The sequence below is a fragment of the Vicia villosa genome, linkage group LG2 (genome assembly GCF_029867415.1).
Source record: "Vicia villosa cultivar HV-30 ecotype Madison, WI linkage group LG2, Vvil1.0, whole genome shotgun sequence".
NCBI lineage: Eukaryota > Viridiplantae > Streptophyta > Magnoliopsida > Fabales > Fabaceae > Vicia > Vicia villosa.
Genome location: NC_081181.1, coordinates 192,082,790 through 192,094,644, shown reverse-complemented (window position 1 = coordinate 192,094,644; position 11,855 = coordinate 192,082,790).

Genomic DNA, 11,855 nt, shown 5'->3' with positions numbered 1-11,855 from the left:
AAGATCAAATTTTATAACTCATTCGAAAATCATACATCAATCATTCATAAAATACAACTAACCATACAAGTACATCCCAAGATTTTTATATCTTCAGGCCAGGCTTGTAGGCAATGTTTTAAAAATCGGAACGATTATCAAATCGGTGAGGATATTCGGTCATTGGTTCATTGGTCGAGCCATTGTGTCACGAGTCGAACTGCATGGCTAAATCGAATTAAACCGGATAACTCAGTTGAATAAATCGGTCTCTGCAACAAAACTATATATTTATTAAATCGGTCGAACCGATTGGCTCGGTCTTTAAAAATTATTACGACACTTACAAAATTTCAAACTATCATAATTTCATATGTTCATTCTTTAAATTTAAATTCTAAATATATTTATCACTTACAATAAAATAATACAAAATACAAATTTAAATAAATTTTGAACCAAGTCTAATTGTAGGGGAGGTTATATTGACCACCTATATTCAAGGACCAATGGTGACTTTATCTTGTTTGACTCCCACGTTCCCGGAACATCTCGGACGAATTCTTTAGATTTTGTCATGGTGACCCAACTGTTGAGTGAGGGCGTCCTAGTCTAAGATTTTACCAAATGTAACACTACACTTGGCAACACAATCATAAATTGGAAAATATTTGTCCTATAGTATTCTTATACATATCTTCTCACCGTCCACACATGGCTATATGATGACATCTTTTACACTTCTAGTAGAAGATATTGTTAACTCTCTATGAAACCCATGTACTATAGCTTCATTAGTGAACAAATAATCGACATGAACTACTTAGTTATAAAAAAGATCCATGTTTGTGTCTTAAGTAAACCATCTACATGTTAGAACAAGATTTGTTCTGATCAATTATCTTAGTTTTGATGATAACAATAATATGAATTTTGCTTAAGATAATATGGTACTCTAATCCAATGCAATTTCCTTTTCAGGAAATATATAAAGAGTACGCATAATTCAGCGCTCAGAAGCTTTGTCTCAAAGGGTTCAGCATGCAACATCAGAACATGGTCTGGCAAGACATCAGAAGATGGTCGAAGCAGAATCAGAACATGGGTCTATGGAAGCATCAGAAGAACAAGAGAACAGAAGCACTGAAGTTCTGATGGTATCACGCTCAGAAGCACTTCAAGGTCAGAAGATCAGAAGATGCTGTGCACCAAGCTGTTTGACTCTGATGATATTCAAACGTTGTATTCACAAACATCAGATCAGAAGAAAGTACAAGTGGCAAGCTACGCTGACTGACAAAAGGAACGTTAAAAGCTACTAAAGGCTACGTCAGTAGACACAGCGTGAACAAGGCTCGAGGTAGTTGACAAAAGCGTATAACATTAAATGCGATGCTGTACGGAACACGCAAAGCATTAAATGCACTCAACGGTCATCTTCTCCAACGCCTATAAATATGAAGTTCTGATGAGAAGCAAGGTTAACGAATTCTACATCTATTCTGTGAATATCAACTTGCTGAAACGCTGTTCAAATCAAAGCTCAGAATCTTCATCTTCATCAAAGCTCACTACATTGCTGTTGTAATATATTAGTGAGATTAAGCTTAAACGTTAAGAGAAATATCACAGTTTGTGATTATCGCTTTTAAGAAGCATTTGTAATACTCTTAGAATTGATTACATTAAGTTGTAAGGAACTAGAGTGATCGTGTGGATCAGAATACTCTAGGAAGTCTTAGAGGTTATCTAAGCAGGTTGTAACTAGAGTGATCGTGTGGATCAGTATACTCTAGAAAAGTCTTAGAGGGTATCTAAGCAGTTGTTCCTGGAGTGATCAGTGTGTGATCAGAAGACTCTGGAAGACTTAGTTGCTGACTAAGTGGAGAACCATTGTAATCCGTGCGATTAGTGGATTAAATCCTCAGTTGAGGTAAATCATCTCTGCGGGGGTGGACTGGAGTAGTTTAGTTAACAACGAACCAGGATAAAAATAACTGTGCAATTTATTTTTATCTGTCAAGTTTTTAAAGCTACACTTATTCAAACCCCCCCTTTCTAAGTGTTTTTCTATCCTTCAATTGGCATCAGAGCGCCGGTTCTAAGGTGCAAGCACTTAACCGTGTTTAGAAAAGATTCAGGAAGAGAAAAACGCTTCAGTAAAAGATGGTTGATGAAAGTGAAAAGTCTACACCTGCATCTACATCTGGCTCTGCTGAGCAATACAACGGTAACAATGGTTATACTAGACCGCCGGTATTTGATGGTGAAAACTTTGAATACTGGAAAGATAAACTGGAAAGTTACTTTCTTGGTCTAGATGGTGATCTATGGGATCTTCTGATGGATGGTTACAAACATCCAGTAAATGCCAGTGGCGTAAAGCTGACAAGGCAAGAAATGAATGATGATCAGAAAAAGCTTTTCAGGAATCATCATAAATGCAGAACTGTTTTGCTGAATGCTATCTCTCATGCTGAGTATGAGAAGATATCTAACAGGGAAACGGCCTATGACATATATGAGTCCTTGAAAATGACTCATGAAGGAAATGCTCAAGTCAAGGAGACTAAAGCTCTAGCTTTAATCCAGAAGTATGAAGCCTTCAAGATGGAGGATGATGAAGACATTGAAAAGATGTTTTCAAGATTTCAAACTCTTACTGCTGGATTGAGAGTTCTTGACAAGGGATACACCAAGGCTGATCACGTAAAGAAGATCATCAGAAGCTTACCCAGAAGATGGGGTCCTATGGTGACTGCATTCAAGATTGCAAAGAATCTGAATGAAGTTTCTCTGGAAGAGCTTATCAGTGCCTTGAGAAGCCATGAAATAGAGCTGGACGCAAATGAGCCTCAAAAGAAAGGTAAGTCTATTGCATTAAAATCCAATATCAAGAAATGCACTAACGCTTTTCAGGCTAGAGAAGAAGATCCTGAAGAATCAGAATCTGAAGAAGAAGATGAACTGTCCTTGATCTCCAGAAGACTAAATCAACTCTGGAAGACCAAGCAAAGGAAGTTCAGAGGCTTCAGAAGTTCAAAGAAATTTGAACGTGGAGAATCTTCTGATGACAGAAGATTTGACAAGAAGAAGGTCATGTGCTATGAATGCAATGAGCCTGGACACTTCAAGTATGAATGTCCAAATCTTCAGAAGGAAAATCCCAAGAAGAAGTTTCATAAGAAGAAAGGTCTTATGGCAACCTGGGATGAGTCAGAAGATGATTCAGACTCTGAAGATGAGCAGGCTAACTGTGCGCTGATGGCGACAGAAGATGATGAATCAGAATCTACATCAGAATCAGATTCTGAAGAGGTATTTTCTGAACTTACTAGAGATGAGTTAGTTTCCGGTCTAACTGAACTTCTGGAACTCAAGTCTCAGATTAGTCTCAAATACAAAAAGCTGAAAAAGCTATTTGAATTTGAAACAAAGAAGCTTGAGTTGGAAAATTCTGAATTAAAAGAAAAACTTTTAAAATTATCCAATAATGTTGGATCTCCTTCTGATTCAGAAAAATCCACTCCTAGTCTAAACCATATTCTGAAAGAATATGATTTAAGTTTCAGGAAGTTCTTATCTAGAAGTATTGGCAGAAGTCAGCTAGCTTCTATGATATATGCTGTGTCTGGAAACAAAAGAGTCGGCATTGGTTTTGAGGGTGAAACCCCATACAAACTTGAACCTGTTGATGAAATGAAATTCACATACAAGCCATTGTATGATCAGTTCAAGTATGGCCACTCCCATGATATTAGGCACACTTCACATGCTCAAAGTTTTCACATAACACACACCAAAAGGCATGTGACACAACCTAGGAAATATCATGAAACTCACATTAAAAATTATCATGCTGTTCCTCCTATTGCTTACAATGTTAAACCCAAGTTCAATCAGAACTTGAGGAGAACTAACAAGAAAGGACCCAAGAAAATGTGGGTACCAAAGAAAAAGACTATTTCTTTTGCAGATTCTCTTGGCGACAAAGAAGATAAAAGTCAACATGACATGTCTCCTGGACTCAAGTTGGTCTCAACACTTGAAGGGAAGAAAGATTATCTTCCAAGTTCTGGTTCTTAAATCTGTTGAAGAAACTATGTTCGTAGGAAATCAGAAAAGAAAGATTATTAGTCTTGGAACCATCTGTTTTGTTTGTCTCTAAAGCATTGATGTTTCGTTCTTGATTATTCTGAATGCTCTAAATGCTACAGAATATACAATATTGAAACATTGATTGTGGACGAATCAATAAATATCTGGTTTGATGATAAACTTGTTTCTAATGAAACAAAGCGCTTAAGAATTTCTGCAGATACAGTTTTGTCTTATCAGAAGCTGCAGAACAAAGAAGTGAACCTCCAGAAGCTGTGTATATCAGAAGTAATGGATCAGAAGATCATTCAGATTTATATCAGCACACTTCAGAAGGAGTGTTTCCTGAAGAGAAACTTGATCAGATCAGAAGCAGTGATCAGAATCTGAAGGCGTAAAGTCTATTCTGAAATTTACAACTGTCATCTATTATCTGATGGTGAACACGTGTCTGTACGGTTTGTACAAAGCGTGCAGTTGAAAAGACGCCGACCTAGGTAACTGTATTAAATCATTTCATTTACTGTGTTCTCTCTCCTAATGTCATTTCTCATTAAATGCATAATGATTTCTTTTTAAATCTTTTAAATAACCCGCTTCATCTTCATTCCCTCTTTTTCTCTCTTTCTCTCTCTTTTGTGCATTCACTTCGTTGCATTTCTCTTCAAACCCTAGTTTTCTGATTTGATCTCAAAGCATTATCATCATGAACTCTTCCTCTTGTTCATCTTCCTCAAAAGAAAGACTTACTTCTTCACAAATCCTTCTACGAAATTATGAATATGCTCCTTTGAAAACTTGCTTGATACCCACGAAGGACTTGGAGGTTTTATGTGAAACTGCTGTGGACTTCAACAATCTTAAAGCGAATGGCTTTAAGTGTGATGCAAGAATCCTTGAGCAAGGATGGTCCAAGTATCTCAATAGATTGGTTGGTCCAATTTATCCTGATCTTGTGAAGGATTTCTGGGTACATGCAACGGTTACCCCAACGGCCATCATTTCATTCGTGCTAGGGCATGAAGTGGTTATCTCTGAAAAACTGATCAGGAAGCTATACAATCTGAATGATGAAGAAGGTTGGTCTGGTTTTCGACATACATCTATTGATTGGTCAATAGTTGAAAAACAAATCTCTAAGTCTTCTGGGATTGACTCTAATAATACAGGCACCTTGAGGCCATTTTATAGAGTATGGGCTGAGATTATTCTGGGTTCTCTTCACCACAGAAAAAGGATGCTCTCCTCTTCTTACATCAGTCAAGATCACAAGCACACTCTTTTCTGCATTGGCAAAAAGACTGAGATCAACATCTCTCACATTCTGTTTGAGAATCTGAAGACTTCAATCCTTGAGTCAAGAGAAGAGGAAAGGGCGAAGTACCCTCATCTTTCAAGAACGACTATTCCGTTTGGAAGAATGATTTCAGACATTCTTACTGAAAGCAAAGTGCTGGACTCCATCAGAAAACTCAATGCATCTCATTTGCTTGGAGTAGTTCAAGGTCCCATTTTTAATGGTGTGGATCTGTTCAGATTAGAACTCATTAAAAATGTACCTTCTGTGTGCCCAAGTTTTCCTGACATTCTCTCAAGAAGAGTTGTTGCTGAAGGTTTTGCCGCCCTGTTTCAAGAAGAACTGCATCAGGTTGTCAAGTCTTACCTGGAAGATTGTGTTAGGAAGCAATCAGATATTGATCCTGCTTGGATCTGTGGCAGATTACTTCCGTCCAAGGCTGATCTTCTGAAGAAGGATCAGAAGGAACAAAAGGCTAGGCTAAAAAGAAAAGCCCAAGAAGATGAGGCTGAGAAAGCCAAGAAGTTGAGGGTCACCTATGATCCTGACAAGGTGGACTCTGAAGAACGAAGAGATAAAAGGATCAGAGATTCCTTTCGCAGAACAAGATCTTCTTCTTCTGTACAAATCTCCAAAAAGGTTTTTACTCCACCTCCTTCTGTCCCTAAACCTTCTCCCCAATCACCTCCCTCTGAACCAAAATTAAACTTCACCTTACCAAATCCTTCTCCATCATCCTTCTCCTCTCCCATTCTAAACCCCACACCTTTAAGTATTCTTCCCCCAACTCCTTCTGATAAATCTTTCTCACCAATTCCCTTTACAAACACTCCATCCTCGTCTCAATCTATCATTTCTGATATTCCATCCTCATCAATCATTCTCTCAGATATCCCTTCTTCCTCATCCACCGTACCTCCACCTTCTATATCCCATCCCTTACCTACCAGAAAATCCAAACCTTACTGTCTTCTCTACCCTGACTACAAATTCACCTTCAATCCGCCTGAACCTGAACCCTATACCTACCTGGAACTTTTCAGACATGAGGTGATTAGCAGTCTAGACCTTCTGAAGGATGCATTTCTAAATGGTCTGGATGATGTTTCTACAAGAAATCTCTGGAGAAGATTTCGCAAGGATTTTCAAGTAGAAGCAATGGGAGTACAGAAAAGACTAGTGGCTGCTGCCCCTGGTTACCCTGGTTACCTTCTGGAGGAAGATAATGGTATATACTACCATCCTCTCAGAAATTGCGTTGCTGCTGAGGAGAAGCCCTTTGTGGATGAATTGGAAGTAGCAAGACTCGCTGCTGCATTGGAAGCCAATCCTTGCAGGGAGATTGTGGTCTGGATACCTCAATATCCTGTTCTGCTAGGAGACTTCAAGACTCTCTTTGACTATCTGAGGGAAAACCCGTCTGAGAAAGACCCAAGCTTGGTCATTCCAGAAGTTGTTGACCCACCAGAAGTTGAAGGTCCTTCTGCTCCAAGGAATCTAGCTGCCATTCTTCAGGCACTTGAAAATGGAGACTCGGAAATTCCTGCTGCAGAATATGGAGATGCTTCTATGCAAGAAGCAGATGCTGAAGATCATGTTGCTAAAACTGTTCCTGTTGAAGAAATCCCTGCAAATGATCTATCCATGGAAGCTACAGATCAAGTTGCTATTCCTGTGGTTGAAAGCGGTGAAGCTTCTTCTGATGAATCTTCTCGTCTTGCAAGGACTCTGGAAGAAATTCAGAAGAGACAGGATGAGCAAAGCTCACTCAATGCTGAGTATAGCGCTTTCATGGTGAGGCAAGAAGGACACAACAATAAGGTTCAAGAGATGCTGACCAAGATCTTGTCAAGACTAGGGCCATCTTAGATTGAGTCTGTGTTGTTTCTTTCTTTTCGTTGCATCTGTCTTTGTGCATCTGATCTTTCTTATCTTCATGTACTTCTGTACCTGATGTTTGAACTTCAATGAAATCATCTTCTTCCTCCGTGTGTTTCGTTTTGTTTGTCTCTGAATCTTTTTTGCTTTTTGATGATATGACAAAAAAGGGGGAGAAGATAAATGATAAATGATTTGATTAATCTATCAGTTGCTGGGTAAAGCTCCCACACATTTACTAACAAGAACTGCAAGTTCTATATGGTTTAAGTGTTTTGCAGGTATAAAGGAGTGAAGAGAATCTTCAAAGCAAACACAAGAAGCAAAAACCATAAGAAGTGTTATTCTGTAAAAAGAATAAGCTCATGGAAACTGAAGCAAGCTGAGTGCTATCAAGCTTCAGAAATCAGAAGCACTGAAAATAGAATTTGATCCATATTTGTCTATTTGCTTTGACAAAATTCTATTTGCTCTGATACATTATTTTAGCCTATATGGCTCTGATACATATCATGTGTTCAAATATACATTTTATGTTCTGACTCGTTCATGCTGACTTTTGTCGTTTAGTTTTTGTTCTGTAACATTTCAGGATGTAGAGATGCTCTGATGATGCTCTGGTACATTCAACAATGTTCTGATACAAATCTAGCATGAAGTGATGTTGGTAGAAATTCAAAGCTCTGAAGCTATCCGAGGGAAGCAGAAATCAGAAGCTGTGAATGTTCTAAAGATCCAGAAAACTCAAGTTCTGAAGCTGTCCTAAATGGAAGCAGAAATCAGAAGCTGTGAATGTTCAGAAGATCAAAGAAACTCAAGTTCTGAAGCTGTCCTAGATGGAAGCAGAAGTCAGAAGCTGTGAATGTTCAGAAGATCAAAGAAATTCAAGTTCTGAAGCTGTCCTAGATGGAAGCAGGAATCAGAAGCTGTGAGTGTTCTAGGGATCTAAAGAAATTCTAGTTCTGAAGCTGTCCAATGGAAGCAGAAGTCAGAAGCTATGAATTCTCTGAAGACAGAAGCTTATATGATCGTCTCTACCGAAATAATCAGGGAAGTCTTTTATTAAAGTTCTTCGAGTATTTATTTCAGGGGGAGATTATTTATCTCAGGGGGAGATTGTTAATCTCAGGGGGAGACATATTCATATGCTTATGCTATAGCTGTGTAATTTGTCTTTTGCCGTCTGTTCTTTCTGATCGTAAATTCATATCATTTATATATGTTTTTGTCATCATCAAAAAGGGGGAGATTGTTAGAACAAGATTTGTTCTGATCAATTATCTTAGTTTTGATGATAACAATAATATGAATTTTGCTTAAGATAATATGGTACTCTAATCCAATGCAATTTCCTTTTCAGGAAATATATAAAGAGTACGCATAATTCAGCGCTCAGAAGCTTTGTCTCAAAGGGTTCAGCATGCAACATCAGAACATGGTCTGGCAAGACATCAGAAGATGGTCGAAGCAGAATCAGAACATGGGTCTATGGAAGCATCAGAAGAACAAGAGAACAGAAGCACTGAAGTTCTGATGGTATCACGCTCAGAAGCACTTCAAGGTCAGAAGATCAGAAGATGCTGTGCACCAAGCTGTTTGACTCTGATGATATTCAAACGTTGTATTCACAAACATCAGATCAGAAGAAAGTACAAGTGGCAAGCTACGCTGACTGACAAAAGGAACGTTAAAAGCTACTAAAGGCTACGTCAGTAGACACAACGTGAACAAGGCTCGAGGTAGTTGACAAAAGCGTATAACATTAAATGCGATGCTGTACGGAACACGCAAAGCATTAAATGCACTCAACGATCATCTTCTCCAACGCCTATAAATATGAAGTTCTGATGAGAAGCAAGGTTAACGAATTCTACATCTATTCTGTGAATATCAACTTGCTGAAACGCTGTTCAAATCAAAGCTCAGAATCTTCATCTTCATCAAAGCTCACTACATCGCTGTTGTAATATATTAGTGAGATTAAGCTTAAACGTTAAGAGAAATATCACAGTTTGTGATTATCGCTTTTAAGAAGCATTTGTAATACTCTTAGAATTGATTACATTAAGTTGTAAGGAACTAGAGTGATCGTGTGGATCAGAATACTCTAGGAAGTCTTAGAGGTTATCTAAGCAGGTTGTAACTAAAGTGATCGTGTGGATCAGTATACTCTAGAAAAGTCTTAGAGGGTATCTAAGCAGTTGTTCCTGGAGTGATCAGTGTGTGATCAGAAGACTCTGGAAGACTTAGTTGCTGACTAAGTGGAGAACCATTGTAATCCGTGCGATTAGTGGATTAAATCCTCAGTTGAGGTAAATCATCTCTGCGGGGGTGGACTGGAGTAGTTTAGTTAACAACGAACCAGGATAAAAATAACTGTGCAATTTATTTTTATCTGTCAAGTTTTTAAAGCTACACTTATTCAAACCCCCCCTTTCTAAGTGTTTTTCTATCCTTCACTACATTCTCACTAGTTATAGATAAGAAGATACGAAAACAATGTCATTATCGTTAGATTCAATGCTATAATAACTACTAGAACTATTATCATAACTTATAGGCATTTCTATCTTAATGCCATATGCTAGCCCAAAACTTTCAATGCATCAACTTCATAACTCTCACCTCTCTTTTTGAATGTTAGGCTTAATTACATTATCACTCGCATCACAATCTCTAAGAAACTCCATCTTCTGACGACAGAAAAGAAAAAAGTATAGGAAATAGGAAGATAGAATCATAGTAGGGCTTCGCATAATGTTGAACGAAGCCGAGAAATAAGAAATAAGTGAAATTAAAAAGACAAGCAATCGTTATTATGTTAATAATAGACACGAAAATGATGAAAATGGTGCACAAATGTCTTATTATTTATAAGAAATTAACAATCCTCTATTCTAGTAGTCAGCATTATTGTGTCAGAACACCGATGCCTTTACTCTCAAGCATGCAAAAAAAATGAAGGACCCAAATTGTATGGTTATTTCCAAGACAATTTAATCATAATTAGTTTAAGGGATATGCTAACGAGTGCCCCCGGACACTGGTTAAGAGATTAAAAAGATAAGTTGGACATTATTTAAGAAATTAAAAAGATAAGTTTTTTCTAAAAATATGTGTATTCAATACATTGAAAACATAAATAATTAATTTTTTAAAGAATATTGTATGTATTCAATACATTGAACATGAAATATTTTCTTTATTTAAAATTCTTAACTGGTGCCCCCAAGGAACTGGTTAGCATGACCCTTAGTTTAATGAGAAACTTAAATGATTTTCTAACAAACCCTTTGAGAGCGAACTCTCTCCACCAATCAGACAATTTAGATTAAAAAAATAGCCTTCACCGCATAGGATGAATGATTTTGCAACTTGTCATCCTTAACCACTCCCCCCTTAAATGCCTTGTGTTTAAAGGATTGTGTATTGTTATGTCAGCTTTAACCAATTCACCCTTATATGTCTCATGTTTGAGGGACTTTAAATTGTTATGTCCTTGTAGGCCTCATGCCTAAGGGACTGTGAATTATTTTATTATAGCCTAAGCCCATTAAGTATCAATAATCTCAAGCTCCCATCTTGTAAAGGGGACAGAAAGAATTAGAAAGAGATTGGGTGATGTCGAACACTTGTCCGACGTGGGGGAGAGTTCTCCATGTTCCCCCGCATGATATGAGACTCATCAAGCAGGTTCCCAATATCTAGCAGGAATATCATTGTCATAATCGAATAACCCCAAGTCTCGTTGATTGACGAACCTTGTCTCTTATATTAAAGAGACGAGTCATCCACCACACTTCCTAATAGGTCAAAATCAAATTGTATATGTTTATTGTTAATAACAACAAGATCGATACTCCTCAGAAAATGGTTAAAGTCATAAATATTTATCTCAGAATTTAAGTCGATGTATCACTTATTCCCATATTAAAAACTTAAATACCCATTGCTTAGCTTTTCCTTGTACTCACTTCAAGTAAATGTAAATCATATAGTTACACCTTTTATTACAATTTTTTAAAATAAACAAAGCTTCAAACCAATTCATTTTGGAAATTTCTTTGGCCACCTCCCAACCTTCTAGTTCACCTCTGGTGAAAAACCCAAACTACCCCTGACTTCGGAAATGCATTTCCGAAATGCAAGAAAAAGGTGTTTTCGGAGATGCATCTCCGAAAGCGCCTTTTTTTTTATGAAAAAAATGTCTTATTTCGGAAGTTCATTTCCGAAATACTGCGCGTTTTGCAGATTTAGCAAAACACTCTCCCTCCCCCATTCATTTACCCTAATTCAACATCAAACACAACCAAAGGAGAAATTTTGTGCAAACACTTCCAAGGCTACATCAAAGGCTCCAATAAGCTTCCTATACTACATTAAAAATCACTCCAATCTCTTCAATCGGTAAGCATTTTGAGTTTTAGATCTATGATTAAAATTCATATTAGGGTGTTTACAAATAGAAAAAAATGTATTAGGTTAGGTTGGTACTGATATTTAGGATGTTTAGAATGTGTAGACATAGGTTTGAAGTTTGATTTTGGGGTCTGCCATTGGAGGTTGCAGAGAAGTTCTGCGTAGGGGTGTTTCGGAAGTTCAT